We start from the raw sequence: 16,277 nt of genomic DNA on the forward strand, positions 1-16,277 counted from the left end.
TATGCCTCCAAAGACTCTGGATTGACTTTCCCTTCAGGGTCCTGGACACTTCATTGAGACTTGGGACTAAAAGTCCACAGTGAGAACTTATTCCTATGAGGTTTTGGGGTACAAACTGCCAGGCCGTATTAAAATATAATTTTCAGAAAAAGATAAAATCATGACTTTCATACAGATATAAAAAAGGGGACATGTTAAAGAATTCATTTTAATCATAAAATATGAGAGAACCAGGCAAAATGGGACAGCACTGATTTCTCCATGGGTAGGATGGGACAAATAAAATCACTACCAGAAGGACAGAAGTTACATATTTATCAATTACCCGTGACTTACAAAGAACAGCAAAATAGCTCAAAGACAATGAATAAGGCTAGAATCTAATAACCCAGAAGAATATGTTATAGACGTGCATAGTTTTTTTAATACCCCCCCTTCAAAAATGAAAGAACATAGGGCCATCCCAACCAATTCCAGTGGAATAAGACAAGTAACCTGGATAATATCACATCACTGCCAGAGTGATCCCTTTAGAACACTGAATTTCCCTGACAAATTTAAAACACAAGTTATAATTCCCAAATGTCCTCAAATGTTTAAAAGATAAAAATGTCCAACCAAGAATATTAGAAAATGGAGTAAATATCAAAGTTCACTAAAATATTCCATAATTATTCATACCAGCTTTATTTATAATAGCCAAAAGCCGAAAATAACCTAAATGTCCTTCCCAGATGAATGGATAAACTGTGGCAACCACCACTTTTTTTACTGTCTCTATAGTTTTGCCAATTATAGTTTTTTCCTCTCATTCTTTAAGGTAAGTGCTATGTACACAGAGCTTCAAGATAAGTTTCTTATCTCTGTCGTCCAATCAGATTAGCTCCTCTAACTCTTTCTTTTATGTAATTTACCTTTTCCTGAGGACCTCCTGGAAGGTGGTAGAGGACATCTGCCTACTACAGGCTGCAGCAGAGATAGCTATTCTCCCCCTGTATCTACTTTCCCCTTCTTCATTTTAATAAAACAATCCCACTTTGTCAAGGTTTGACTGAGCCCTTGGCTACCTAGCTAGAGACTGCATTTCCTACTTTCCTTGTATCTTGGTATGGCCCAGAGGATATGAGCAGAAAGAATATGTATAAAAGTATTCACTGATTAAAGGAAAACACTAAATATAATACAGTTTGTATAACCCTGTTTTGTATTCTTTTTTTTTTCTCCCACTTTACAGTGTCTCAGCAAAATAAACGAAAAGCCAGAAGTCTAAACTTCTATGAGGCCCTGTGGGAAACATGGACATTTAAAGTGGAATGGACAAACAGAAACCTGTGAGAGTGAAAAAAAGAATGGTCAGGGAGCTAGAAGGAGAATCAAGGGATTATGGTTTTATGGAAGCTAAGGGAAGCAAGACTTTTTTTAGAAGTGATCAACATTTCCAAATGAAACAGAGAAATCCAATAAAATAAGGAATGAAAATGAGTAATGATTCATAGATCATTACCCTTAGCCTCAGTTTCATATCGATAAAATGGGTATCTCATGTGGTTATTACAAGATTAAACTAAACATAAGCTTCTGGTTTGTGGTAGGTGCTCAATAAATTTTATACCTTCCTTTCTCTCTTTTTGTGATTAACTCATTGTTTTATTCTAATAGTCATTACTAGTGAGGAGCCCTGCTCGAGGCTGGGTAGGCACTGATGACTGACTCTGCACTAAAGTACTCTGTAGTGTACAGCCTGCCAGTACTATCCCTTGCCTGGAAGTTACCTGATTTAGTTTCTTTAGTTTTGGCAGGTGAATTATGAAACTTAAAAACATCTCAAATGCAAAAAAAAATTTTGTCAACATGGTGTGGTGTTGTTAATGCATGAAAAGTGTTTGTAAATTACTGAATACAATGTAAAGCAACACATTCTTATCTTTGTATTAAAGCTTTATGTTTTTACTTATTTTTAGTTTTTGGCCCTGCTGCACAGCTTGCGGGATCTTATTTCCCTGAACGTGGGTCAGGGCAGTGAAAGCACGGAGTCCTAACCACTGGACTGCCAGGGAATTCCCATAAAGCTGTATGTTTTAAAGCTAACTGCTTAAAGTTGGAGACACCCACCCACTGAAATTCTCATTGCCCTGATTTTTAAAAAATCAAGTGGATAATTTTAATTGTCAGCTATCTGATTAATTTATATCTATAGTTGCTCAAACATGTTAGGACAGTTCATCTTTACTAGCAGAATCTTTTTTAAAATTGAGTTTTAAACTATTTTACATGCAGTAAAATCTATCCCTTTTATGAGTTTTGTTAAACAAAGATACAGAACAGTTCCATTACCCCTCAAAATTTCCTCAAGCCCCTTTTTAGTCATTCCCTTCCCTTGCTCACTACTGATCAGTGTTGTCCCTTTTTCAGACCCTTTTACTTTTAAATAATTATAGGCTCACAGGAAATTGCAAAAATAGTACATAGAGTCCCGAGTACCCAACACCTAGCTTTCTCCAGTGGTGACACCTTACATAACTGTCGTACAAGATCAAAACCATGCCCTGCATGTTTGAAGGCAGATTTTCCTTTCACTTCTTTGCCTGTGTTTACTCTTTTCTTTTGACACAAATTTAATTCTGTTGTGTTAAAAGAAGCAGATGCTAGTTTTCCCTTAGGTGTCTGCCGTTGCATTTTCAGTATTTCAGATGGATCACCCCTGTTACTCCTACATCTTTCTCTAGTCTTTTCATTATCCCACCTTTTCCCAATTTAATTCTCCTGCTAGATTTTTTTTTTTCCTGAGCTTTGTGACACAGATGGTACTATTGCCAACTCCCGAATCCCTAACTTTTACCTCGGTCCTTAAGTTTCAAAGGGGATGGTGCTTGTACTTAATTGTGTTCACAGTAATTTTGCAGCTTGCGTTATGATAGCCGGCACAGTTCTCCAACCCCTGAGAGACGTTCTACGGGCACTAAACGGTTCAGCTCCTTTCTTGCCCTACCTTTCACCATTGGTCATCCTTTTATTTTCCAGATACTTGGCTGTTTGTTAGAGGAGAGTATGCAGTAACTCTCGAAATCGCTGGCAACCCCTCCTCTCCCTCAATGCGCCGCCTTTGTGATGCGCTGAGGAAACAACCGCAGCTCGGTCCCTTAGGCCTGTGAGGTTCGGGGCGGGGCCTCGGCGGCTGCCGTAGCAAACTGCAGGGAGGTCACGCCTTCCGGCCCCCGCCCCACGCACGAGGCCCACGACGTCAGCCGCCCGCGCGAGCCTAGTCCTAGGGTGTGCGGGAGGTCCAATGCGCATGCTCCGACTGGGTAGCCTCTGGCGACGGAGGCTGAGGGCGGGTAGAGAGCGGTCTTACTAGTGGGCGTCCCTGCTGGTTGGCTCTGCTCCTCTGCTACCGCCCTCTTGGCCCCCGGGGGCCCGTTGCTCCCCTCCCCGCGACCGCTGGCTTGGCGGTAGCTCGGAGGGTGAAGGGTCCCTCTCCTCGGCTCCCCTCCCCCCAACCCCGTCGCCCCGCCCACTCTGGGCTGGGCGGCAGGGTTAGGGGCCGAGCGGAGCGGGGTGAGTATTCCCACAACCTTTGCCGGCCGCCACTTTCCGGCTCTGTTTCCCGCAGGGTCCTCACCCAACTGCCGGGATAGAGAGGAAGGGCGGGCGCGGGTGGGAGGGAAACAGCCCAGCCCCGAACAAAAGGCCGGGGAAGCGGGGCTCCCGCCGGTGAAATGCAGGCCGGGTCGCGCTGGAGCCGCTGCGCCGTGGCGAGCCGCTGGCGGGTGTGGATCGCACTCCTGGGCCACCATGGAGACCTCACCCTCGATTTAGGTAGTTAACAGACCTGTGTTTAAAGCCTGTACCGAGACAGAAATTCTTTGCCTCGTAACCTTGAAACAGAGGATATGAAGTTACTGGTGATTCCAGTGGTTAAGTGCTACTTAACTTGAAGGAGTTTCTAATCATTAAGAATTAGGAGTTTTTCTTCCAAATAACGTATCTCCTCAGCATTTGAAATCACCAGTGGGGGGTGGGTGGGATAAAGGAATAGTTAACTGATTAGTAGAAACAAACTTTTATGATGGTAGAAATTATAAACATCTCTGACAAGGCGAAAGGATAGCTACATGTCTTTTCAAAGTCAAAATAGAGCCTTGTCTGATAGGCCCACCTGAGAATCAGTTATCTAGGGGACTATACTTTTGCTTGACATAGTTATCGATTAGGGCCCAGGCTTTGCAGTTACTTTTTTTTTTTTTGTCTAATGGAGCAAATTATTTCTGACTGGGAGAAAAAAATACTACTGATGATTATAGTTTTATTGCCCTATTTCCAAGATTTTTATAATTTTTACTATTAAGCTTGCTCCTTCATTATGAGTTCAGTAAATCTTTGCCACAGGCTCACTTTTTATGAATCATGTTTATTACAACGTTTCAAAAATTACACTTCGACAATGGCCTCACTCTTAAGTGGCAAAAGCTTAGTTTATACTTTTCAGAAGTGGAAGGCATAGACCCTATGTAGTATTCAATTACATTATTAGAATCTCGCGTAGAATCCTCCTTGCTTCTGAAGGGTCAAATATGGACAAGAGGAGACATTTACAAAACGAAAACTTGGCCAAAAAAAAAAAAAGTTGAGTACAGAGAAAGTCAAATTAAAGTCTTGCAATTACAAGGTTTAAAAATTGATATTTTAATTGAAGCTAGTGGAAACAGTCTTTTCACTGGTTCTAAACTGGATTCATTGGATATACAATAGAATGTTACAAGATTATGCTTTTAAGTTTCTGAGAATGATAAGCAGCCCCTTAGGAAAAACAAGTAAGGTGAAGTTTATTTAAGTAGTTTCCTTAAGACTGGGCTTGATTTGGTTATTAATATCTTTGAAGCCTAGAGACGTGTTTGGGACCCTAGAGGCAGTGTTTGAAACAAAAACATGCTCAGGGAACCATAACAACAACAAAATGCCCTAGAGATTATTTGGTGATTCACAAATGTCTTCAGGGGCCAAGTGCAGTTGGGTATAAAACAACTGGAAAGTAGGGAAACAGAGAAGAAACCTTATGTAAAAGCATCCAGATTAGGGAGAGGCAGCTGAAAACGATGTAGAACCAGAGGCTACTCTAATGTACCTGGTACCCCAGGCCTTAAAGTGCTTGATCTTGTAGGGTTTATAGGACCCAGGAAGAGTATTTACTAATATGAATTTAGCTTTGAAGTTAGGGTTATTTCATATCACTGTCATGTAATAGCTTTTCGAGAAAAACTTTTTAATCATCTCTTCTGAGTTCAAGAACTTACAATAGTTTCCTGTTGTCCACTGTTTTAAATAGAATCTCTTTAGAGTTTTAAGGTGATTTAGAAACTGCTCCACCCCCCTTTCCCACCCCCAGTATTCCTATATTCCTTAATATTCCTAACACTCTCTAGTTAGGCTCTTTACTTGTCTACTCTGCCTCATTTCAACCTGTTCCTAGATTCACTGACTGCCCCCACTCCTCATCATTTTTTGTAGCATCTCTGCCTGTCAGTATCCTTTTATACTTCTAGGATTATCTGAAATGTAACTCTTCTAGAGCAGAGGCTCTGGTTCCAGACTGACTGCCTTAGTACAAACTGCCACATTTAACAGCTGTTACCTTGGACAAATTGCTTAACCTCTCTGTCCCAACTTCCTCATCTGTAAAATGGAGAAAATCACAGTGACTACCTCATAGGGTTGCTGTGAGGATTTAACAAGTTACTATAGTTTTGGTACATAGTAAGAGCTGAATACATGCTATTGTAATGATTATTTAATCCATAGTAATTCTTTAGACAGTGGTTGTACAATTTATCACTAATTTTTACTGTCTTTTGTTCTCTAACGTTCTTTTCAGTTTGAATCTTTTCCTATAAATTTGATTACAGACTGTTGAGGGCAAAGATCATATATTATAATCTTTTAAAAAAGTCTCTTAAAGTTCTCCCAGGATGATTCTGGGGGCTCGATATAGTTTTTCCCTATCTTACTATCTAGTTTTCTATTTTCTGTTTTCCATTTTACTTCTGTTGCTTATATTTTAAAATTTATACCCTATTTTGTTCTAAAAGTACTTGCAGTAGATTATAAACTATATATAATATAAAAACATACAAAATAAAGGTAAATCAGTCATGAAACTATGAAGCTTGAATAGAAAGGTGAGGTTGGGGTGCATTATACTCAAATATATACTGTAACCAGTTGTATAATTGTTAGTGGTGGGATACAGACTGAGTTCTGAGCTTCATGATGGTCAGAGGAAAGAAGGAAACATATCACTTGCTGAGGAAAAACATAGCTTCCTTGGAAGTATTTAGTGAGTGAAATGCACGTTGTGATCACAGATTTCAAAGATATGCATGCAAAGTCATACTAAGAAACCCTAGGGTTAAGTTCTCCAACCTTGTTAAGCCTACTTCTCATTTTTTCTCAAAGGGGGCTCAACTGCCATTTTTATGGAACTGTTCCATACATTGCAGGATGCTTATCATACTTGGTCCCTGAGTTCTGAATGGCAATAGCAAACTACAACCTCCATACCCGCTTTGTGACAACCCAGTGTGATCCTACTCATTTTCAAACAACCCCTTCAAGAGTGGTTCCTCCTAAAAAAAAAAAAGAGTGGTTCCTCCTGATGTTGGGAACCATTGGACCTTATCTGCCCATACTTTATACAACCTATGCTTCAACTACTGCCTTTTTTTTTTTCCTTTTAACCTAGCATATTCTTTTCAGGCCCTGTCTTGCTGGAGCACTTCCATCTTTTTGACATGCTTTTGTCTCCACTTGGTAGGCCCTTATTCAAATTTCAAAATTCAGTTCTGCGTTTTCCAGACTCCCTGTTTTTTTGGAGTCTTCTCTGATTTTCCCAGAAAAAGTTTGACACTTCTTCCTCTGAGGACACACACATAGCAAGTGCTAGGATATTGTAGGTGCTGAGTGAATGAATGAAAAGCTTGTGGAAATAAGAAGGCACATTAATCTAGCCTTTAATGGAGACTTTGCAAGAAGAAAAATTTAAAGGGACTGTCTCTTCCATTACAAAAATGTCCAACAGCTTTTTTTTTTTCAAAAAATAATGACACTTGGTAATATATTTTTAAAACACATTGCTCTATCATATATTCAGACTATTTAGACCAGCACTGAGTCCGTACCCTCTGATACAGTGTTGATCTTTTTGTACCTTCTTATTTGTTGAATATCTTTGGCCAAGGTCATAAGCCTTTAGTTCCTGGTTCTGGTCTAATTAGCATATGTGCTGACTAGAGTTAGTTCTACAAGTCCCATTGTTCAAAGGCAGCAAAAGAGTTTGAGCTGGTGGATCAGTTCAAATCATCACTGTCGGAGGAACAATTTCTCTCATGTGCATGCAGAGAAGTCTTGGTTTATGTAAAAAAATGATAATCTTCTTATAAAAGTAATGACACCAGTATCAGAAAGATTAGATGTCATATAAATCTGTTGTTTGAATTGGAAAAGATCCAATTGATGAATAGGCTTAAAAGTTTAGTTGAAGAAAGGTGCTGTAAAGAGGTAAAGATATGTAAAATAAATTCATTTAAAATTTTGAATTTTTCTTTTGTTCCTTACAATTTTTACTTAATATTTACTGTGTGCTTAACTCTGTTATAGGTGCTAAGACATAAAATTATAAGTCACAGGTCCTCAGCTGTTTAGACATTGTTCTATCATCTTCCAGTTTTCCTTGCTGTGGAAGAGGTGGCTGAGGCTATACTGTTTTTTGTTCCTTTGTAGGTAAACTGCTTTTTTCTGCCTGCATTTTTGTTTTCCTTTTTGTTCTTTAGATAAAGATATTCCATAGACTACCTGTAGGCATAGGTTTCCTTCTAGCAGCTTTCTCAAACATAGTGAGTCCTCTCAATTTATAGAAGTAAATCTCTTTAATCTTTCTTCTACCCAGATCAGGAAAAATTTTTCAATGGTATGTTTGCTTATGATTTCAATTCAGAAATGCCAGTTATTTGTAGGTTGGATCTGTGTTCTTTGTCCTTTCTGTCAATCAGTATGCATTGTTTTCATCTTGGTTCTTTTCCTTCTGTGTTTGGAGATCACCTTATGTGTATATGCTAAAATGTTAATGAGATTCCTTTCCAGCTTCTGTACTTCTCTCTTTTGCCTCTTATATAGAGTTTGTCTAATATTGGGTTGGCCCAAGTTTGTTCCTGTTTTTGCATAACATCTTATGGAAAAACCTGAACAAACCTTTTGGCCAACCCAATATTATATGTTTGAATTCTCTTCCAATTTTTCTTCTTCAGTTTCCTTTTTAATCTTAGCTGTTTTTTTCCTTCTCATCTCTTGCTTTCAGAGGCTGCGTTTTTATTTTTCCTTTTTCTTTTTCAATTGGTAAATTAGATAATTTCTAAGTTTTTCTCCTGATTCCCAGTGTAAGCCCATTATAGGAGCAAGCTTTCTCTCTTCCTCTTTATGGCAGTGCTTCTCTTTCTTATGGTGCACAAGCTTCATCTCGGCCCTGTGCTATTATTGAGGTTTTTGGTTTTCTTACCTTGACAGAAGAGGGACTTGTGTAGGGATGGTGTTGCTCATTCTTGTCAGAGTGAGTAAGCTACCTTCATCCTCCTCACTACACTTAGATGCTGGAGGACTCTTCTTCTCAGTGTCAGGTTGGAGAGCATGTTGATAGATACAATCCAATTTATGAAGGATAGATCTTTCTGTACCCAGGAGAGGTCTTATTTTCCTATTGTCTAATCTTTCAGTCCTATGTCTCTAATGAGGGGAGTATTTTTCTGTAATTTGAAGTGGTTTATAGTTTTTTAATAAATTTATTTTTATTTTTTTTGGCTGTTTTGGGTCTTTGTTGCTGCACGTGGGCTTTCTCTAGTTGCAGTGAGCGGGGTCTACTCTTCGTTGCAGTGTGCGGGCTTCTCATTGCTGTGGCTTCTCTTGTTGCAGAGCGTGGTCTCTAGGCGCACAGGCTTCAGTAGTTGTGGCACACGCGCTTCAGTAGTTGTGGCTCATGGGCTCTATAGTGCAGGCTCAGTAGTTGTGGTACACGGGTTTAGTTGCTCCACGTCATGTAGGATCTTCCTGGACCAGGGCTCAAACCCATGTCCCCTGCATTGGCAGGCAGATTCTTAACCACTGTGCCACCAGGGAAGCCTGGTTTATAGTTTTTTGAGTGTAGTGGTGAGACCATATTCTTCTGAGGGCTCATACTGTTCCCACAGCTACCTATTGCTGACACCTTCCACTTCTGGCCATGAACATTATATCATTCGTAAAGAATGTTCTTGAAAGAGAATTACTAATGGGTATTAGAAGCCAGTTGTGGCATTTGCCAATTTCTGTGGTGTAAATATTCCCACTGTGGTCAATTTCAGGCTGTCAACATGATGTCAACTGGCTCCCCAAGTTCCTGAAAACTTAACTGTTGACTCTTTGATACAATCCAGCTCCAACATGCCACTGCATAAAGTCCCACTGAAGGAGATGTTCCCTAAACTCTTGGAAGATGGTGGGGGTTGAGGAAAGGAAGTGGTCTCATGAACTCTGTCCTCAGCCCCAAGCTGCGGGGTCACTACAGGCTCTTTTTTTCTGAAGGAAATACAGAATTGAGGAGAGTGAGACGCCTTCTTACCCTCTTCCTAACTGGACCTTTTGCCGCAGAGGCCATAGCAAGCATCAGCTACCAATAAAGCTACCCCAAATCCCTCAATTCCAGTTTAGGTACAATGTTGTATCTTGTTTAAAGTTTGATTTCAGATGTGTTTTTCAGTGGGAAGGCAAGGAAGGAGTGCTGAGCCTGCTGGCCAACTGCTGCCAAGCCTGAACCAGCTTCCTTTCTTTTGCTGCTTCCTGTGCTATTTTTTGGATTACTGGGGTCACACCTGCTGTGCCCTGCCCAGGCTGCCAAATGCCTTGAAATCCAGGCCCATTAATACCCCTATTAAAATGATCTATCTTTTGTCTCAGTGTTCTAGCATGAATCCTCCTCAAAAATATCTCTGGTGCTAATTACAAATGCTTATTTTGGGGCCTTCAGAATCAGGTAATGTTTCTGGTCTGAGCCTAGGATTCCACATTTAAATTTGTACCCTGGGTGCTTCTTTACTCTCTAAAATTTGAGGACCACTGCCCGAGGATACTGCTAGGTAAGTGATTAACTAATCTAAATTAATTCAAGCAAAATTCTCATAAAGATAATAGGTTGAATTCACTTCCCTAGCTAGTAATTGCATGTTTTTTTAGGGAAGAGTCTAAATCTACAGTTAAAATGCAGAATTGCTGCAGGGAGGGACAAGTACAGAGGAAGTTGCCTACTTTTATTAGTTAAAAATGATCTTTAGTGTTTAAAGGTGTGCATAGTACAATATGTTCTGTGATAATCACATTTTTGTAAATGATCTTAAGTTCTGGGGAAATTTAGTTATATGTCATAAAGTGTTTTAGTCTTGTTATGACTCTGATATATATTGATTTATAGATTCATCAAAAGAAATGTCTCTGACCAAAAACACAAAACAAACAAAAACAAAGAATCAGTTCCCCACACATTAGATTAAAAATCCTGTAAAAAATGTGGAGAGCTGTAGTGAAAAAAATTGTTTTTAAAATTAAGAAGGATCATTTGAACAATGATTATATACACAGTGTTAGAATTCGTTGGGGCCGCTTTTCTGAAAAGATATATTTAATAGCAGCAGAATAAGCTTCTTCACACTGTCTACTTTAGGGCTAACCTATAGTTTAGAAAGACTTCTTTCACTTGGTGAGGAAAAAAAATTATTCTACCTTTCCAATCTTTAGCCTCTGTTGGAGCACTTAAAATAAGGTTTTGATTGTTTGAGCTTAAAAAAAAACAAACAGCTGTTTAGCAAGTGTGAAACTCAAGCAAAATAGATGTATTAACAACTTACACTTTATGACAGGAAAGAGCTCTGTCTCATTTCTGACTTTTCCTTATAATAAGAGATGAGAGGTTCATTGTTTAGGATAAGATGAGAATTGGAAGTAGTCTTTTACTGTGAGTTCATCTGTGTTCTGTTGTCACCTCTGGTCTGAAGATAGCTTAAGTCTGGAAACATAGGCAGTTCACATGTCTCAGGTTTTCTATGTGCAAAATAAGGATTATTCTTGCCATTATTGCTTAATAAGCTGCAGTTGTGGTTATTTCCATTTTTCACCATAATTTCAGCCATCTCATAATAGAAAGTTCTTAAGATTCTAATTTCTGTCTCTACTAGTCTAGGAACTTGGTAGAGGACCAGAGTATTACAACTTGAAAAGTACATATAAAAATGTTAATTGAACTATATTTTCATTTTTAATGAGTTGAAATATTCTAACTTGAGCGAAGAGGCAATAATTACTCAGTGATATTTCATTATACCATATTATGATGATTTGAATTGAGATGGATATCATTTTAATATAATATAATTCCTAATTTTGTAATCAAGCCATAAGTGTTTTTATTATTGTATGTAACATCCTTCAGCAAAGCCCGGTCCTTAGATAATTTTAAAAGTATTCAACCAAATATTAATTAGTGCTTTGATGTTCAGTCATCTTGCTAGTGGCACAGTGCTGTTAATTAGATAAACTATGGCTATTGAGTAAAATTTTATGTTTCGACTAACATTTTGAAGAGTTCAGTAAGCCTCAAGTAACTGGAGGGCTTAGGGAATGGAGTGTTTTCACTCAGTTCAATTTTATTATTAAGTGAGGGTTTGTCTGGAATTTATAGAATGTTCCAAAATGTATTAGTATTCTTTATGAATTAAATTCATAAAGAATTTATGATTTCTTTGATTTAGTATCTTTGATTTAGTATCTCTCAGTATATGTCACGGTCATCATATAGTTGGAAAAACTATTTCTCTAACCACTTTGTTTTGGTCTTTTTTTTTTTTTTTTTTGCGGTACGCGGGCCTCTCACTGTTGTGGCTTCTCCCATTGTGGAGCATAGGCTCCGGACGCGCAGGCTCAGCCGCCATGGCTCACGGGCCCAGCCGCTCCGCGGCATGTGGGATATTCCCGGACCGGGGCACGAACCCGTGTTCTCTGCATCGGCAGGCGGACTCTCAACCACTGCGCCACCAGGGAAGCCCTGTTTTGGTCTTTCTATTCTCGTTCTGTATCGTCTCCCTAAGTGATCAAATGTGTTCTGTTATCTATGAAATGCTGATTTAGAATCAATATTTCTAGCTCAGATTTCTCTTTCCTCTTGAGTTCCAGATCCATCTCAAAATTCCTGCTAGATCTCTTTGCTGGGTATTCCATAGGCATTTCAAACTCAAACTCCGTAGTGCTACATTAAACCCATCTCACTCCCCAGACCTCCTTTTCCTAGAGGGATCTGTTTCAGTCAGTAGACTACCACTTAAGGCAAAGAGCTAGGACTCTTTCTTGAACCTTTTCTCCCATCAGTCCCTTACATACCAAGGTCAGCCAGTTGTTGTAATGAGTATACTACACTATCAAAATATCTCCGTCTCTCTTCTACCCTACTGCCAATCTTTGGCTCTGTTTAGCATTATTTTGTCTCTCCTAAATGATTGTAAGGACCTTTTAACTGGTCTTCAGTCTGGTTAGATCTGTAGTCCCCTTTGGAAACCAAAATGCAAATCTGATCAGTTTACTACCATTTCGAAACCCTTTTGAGCCCTCAGGCTACAAGGCTCTCTTGTCTTCAGCTGTGGTTTTCTCAATACCCTTCCTCTACCTCTGTATTACAGTCAAACAAGAGTTCTTCAATTACCAGACCTTCTCTTACATTCTTAGGCTTTTGCACAGTCTGTTCCCTTTACCTCCTCCTTTTGCTAAGTTAGCTTCTGTTCTTCCTTTTACAGACTTCTTAGATGTCACTTTCTCAACTTGTATCTGCACTGAAGCACCCTGTTAACCAGAATTCTTTGTGTAAACTGGAGATCTCACTTACACCCTTGAAACATTTGACTGCCTTTGTAGAAGCCCCTGGAGTTTATCGACTCTTCTGTACTTGGTTCCTGTACTTGGTGCTTTCTCTTCCCAAACTTGTTCTCCCACTGTTCCCCTATTCCTCTCCATTGTGATCTCAGGAGCACACATCCACAGTAAAAAAAAAACTTGTTAAACCCTTAATTCATTATTTCCTTTACTACATTCTGTGGAGTAAGATGTTAAAAAGTGTTCCCAGGAAAAAGAATTTTGTGGTCAAAAGAGTTCGGAAACCCTGAGTTAATAGTTTCCCCATATAAATGTGCATTGTGAATCTCCAGGGTGGGAGTGGTGAGTGGATGTAGTGTGGATGTTTCCACACGTATCTTACATGATGTTAACATCTGCACAGGTTAGTGCTTCCACTAACTCGTTTTAAAGGAAACTTGACTTAAAAAACAAACAAAACCCAAAAACTCTTTGAATGGAGGCTTTTTCCTCCACTCTACAAAGCTCAGGGTACTGAGATTGCTGGTAACCCCCACTTCTGAAGAGCCAACTTTAGGTTACTGCTTCTCCAGCCTCATGTAAATATTCCTGCTCCTTTGAGGCTCATGAAATTCAGCTCTGCCAGGTATGGCAAGGTAGACTTTTTTCTCACATGCTGTCCCTAATCACTGGTAGTTGCTGCCTTGAGCGCCATCTTGAGAAGGAATCCAAGGCTGTGTTTGGCTATCATGAACACAGGTATTGGTTTATTAGTGATTATTCTTGATGGACGTGGCATTATATACCACATATTACTTACCAACTCTGTGCTCTATTGTCTTCTACCGTTTGCCTCTTGTCATTTCTAAATCTTCTAGTTTAACTTACATATTTTTTAAAGAGCTCTCCATTCCCAGTAGCTCTCAGAATAATTCTAAATGACTTCAGTGTCCATGTGGAAGACAGCAAACATTACACATCTTATAGTTGTTTAAACTTCCTGAGCTCCAGTGACCTTCATCTCCAAGCTACCTTATATACTTATTTCCATGGCCACAGCTGAGACCTTCTCAATTTCTAAATCTCATAGTCTTCCCATCTTCCATTTACCTCCTTTCACTGCAGTTGTCCTTTACCCTCTTTCATATGTAGTATTTCTTGATACTGCCATATTTTCCCAGCCCCTTTAACCTTCTCTTGGCATCTTTTCTTTTTCTACATAATCTGGACCTCTGAGCTGTTCTCACTAGCATATTCTGTTTCCTCTTTCACACTTATCCTTCCACTGACTCAACCCAGCAAAACCTCAACTTGCATGCATAGTCAATGCAGCCCTCTCTGCTTGTTCTGACGCTTGGGGAGCTGAGCACTGCTGAAGGCAACCACAATACCTCACAGAGTGTTGCACTGCAAATTCAGGCTCCCATCCTCTGTGCTGGGCCTTCACTTGTATCTGTTCATCTTAAAATGCTGTCCTCACTTCTTCTTCACCATCAATTCCTAATCTATACTCGCTTTCTCAAACACTCTCCTTTTATCATTATCCTCTACCCCTGCATCTGAAAATCTTGTGATCATCAGACTTTGTCTTCCTTAACTTGGGGTGCCATTTGAAAAACTTCTCTAATTTTTATATTCATCCTCAAATGCCTTTCCTCTGATTGCAAGGGACAAGGTGTTAATTGTGTTGTTCAAATCCATCCTCCTGTGCTGATGACCACATCTCCTCCCAGCCCCTTTAGGATATTGCTTCATCAGTCACTTTCTCTCTCTGGTATTTTCAACTTTTACCTCTCTCCAACCTCCTTTGCTCAGCTCAAACATATATTCATATCTCCCTTTCTTAGGAAAAACAGTATCCTCCCTTAAGCCTATGTGCTGCTTCTGTTACCAATTTGTATCTACTTTTCAATCAAATTTTTTGAAAAGTAGTCTACAAAGTTTTTACTTATTTCCTCACTTGTAGTTTTCTCCTCAGCCCACCACAACCTGGCTTCTCTCTCCACCATTGCTGAAACTGCTCACTAAGGCATCAATGACTGCTTCATTTTCAAGCTCCATGGATGTTTCCAGTCCTTTTCTTTCTCCACCATTGCTGAAACTGCTCACTAAGGCATCAATGACTGCTTCATTTTCAAGCTCCATGGATGTTTTCAGTCCTTTTCTTAACGGGCCTCTCTTTTCTTTTGACATTGTTGGTTCTTTGTTAGTTATTCTCTACTCCCTGGGCTCTGTGGCACTGCTCTTGCTAGGATCTCCTGATGCCTGACTCATTCTCTAGCTCTTTTGTTCATTCCTCTTCCTCAATAGGTCCCTTAAATGCTGCTGCTCTGAAGGTTTCTTTCTTAACCCACTGCTCTTCTCACTATGCATAGAGGTTCCTAACTTTCTGGTTAAGACCCCTCAACAATCTTTTGAAAATTATAGAATCTTTCCTTTCCAAAATATAGATAGGCATATACATACAAAATTTAGTGTAAAATTTCATCACCCACCAGAAGGCTTATTAAGAATTTGCTATATGCATTCCAGCTGGGCAGTATTCACCCTCATGGTTTCATTTGTCTCTTTTAAACAGATGACTTCCAAATCTCTTTAAGTTCATTTTAGCTTGTCTCCATAACTTAAGATGCGTATTCTTTCTGCTCCATTTCATTGCCTGGATTTAGATCCTCATGACCTCTCATCCAGCAACAAATTCTAACTCTCCTCCCTGCCCTCAGGCTATACTCTTCAGATCCATCTTCCACAGAACCACCAATGATTTACTATTCTGACCTTTTCAGCTCCAACGTCTGATTCTCTTTTTCCTGTGGAGACAGTCCAAACTCTGGCATGGCACACAAGTGACCTTTCAGGGAGTTCATCACTATTCTATCTGGTATCTTTGAGGCCCTTCCCATCCATTTCTTCTCCACTAGTAGGGCAGACAGATTTAACTTGCATGGGATTTGACTATACTATACTATACTATCTTTATCATGTTGGTGACATCAAACTTGCAGTTCTCTATACCCTTACTTACCTTGGTTCACACTGTCCTCCCCGCTTGGACCACTGTTCTAACCCCTGTGCTTCACTCACTGACAATTTGCCCTGCAAAAACTCCTACTTAACCTTAAAGATTCATCTCCACCCCCACCCCACACACTTTCTCACACCATCCCCTCTTTGTAAGGAACTCTCCTTGTGCCTACCATAATCTGTGCATCGCTCCATTGTATATACTTTAACTCGAAGTCCTCTTTTCCATTGCTATCAGAATTAAGAGTTGAGCAGTTGGGTTTCCCTGGTGGCGCAGTGGTTGGGAGTCCGCCTGCCGATGCAGGGGACACGGGTTCGTGCCCCGGTCCGGGAAGATCCCACAT

General features: G+C 39.8%; 1 protein-coding gene across 2 annotated transcripts in view; it reads left to right on the forward strand.

Moving 5' to 3' along the window:
* The first annotated feature begins 3,388 nt into the window (after positions 1–3,388).
* ATG10 (autophagy related 10) overlaps positions 3,389–16,277 on the forward strand; it is a 244,731-nt gene continuing 231,842 nt past the window's right edge. Inside the window, exon 1 of one of the 2 annotated variants that reach the window (XM_024124819.3) lies at positions 3,389–3,555. The gene's annotated coding sequence lies outside the window, so the exon portion shown is untranslated. The other variant, XM_024124812.3, reaches the window with a different exon arrangement.

The sequence above is a fragment of the Physeter macrocephalus genome, chromosome 8, assembly GCF_002837175.3.
Source record: "Physeter macrocephalus isolate SW-GA chromosome 8, ASM283717v5, whole genome shotgun sequence".
In the NCBI taxonomy this organism is placed as follows: Eukaryota; Metazoa; Chordata; class Mammalia; order Artiodactyla; family Physeteridae; genus Physeter; species Physeter macrocephalus.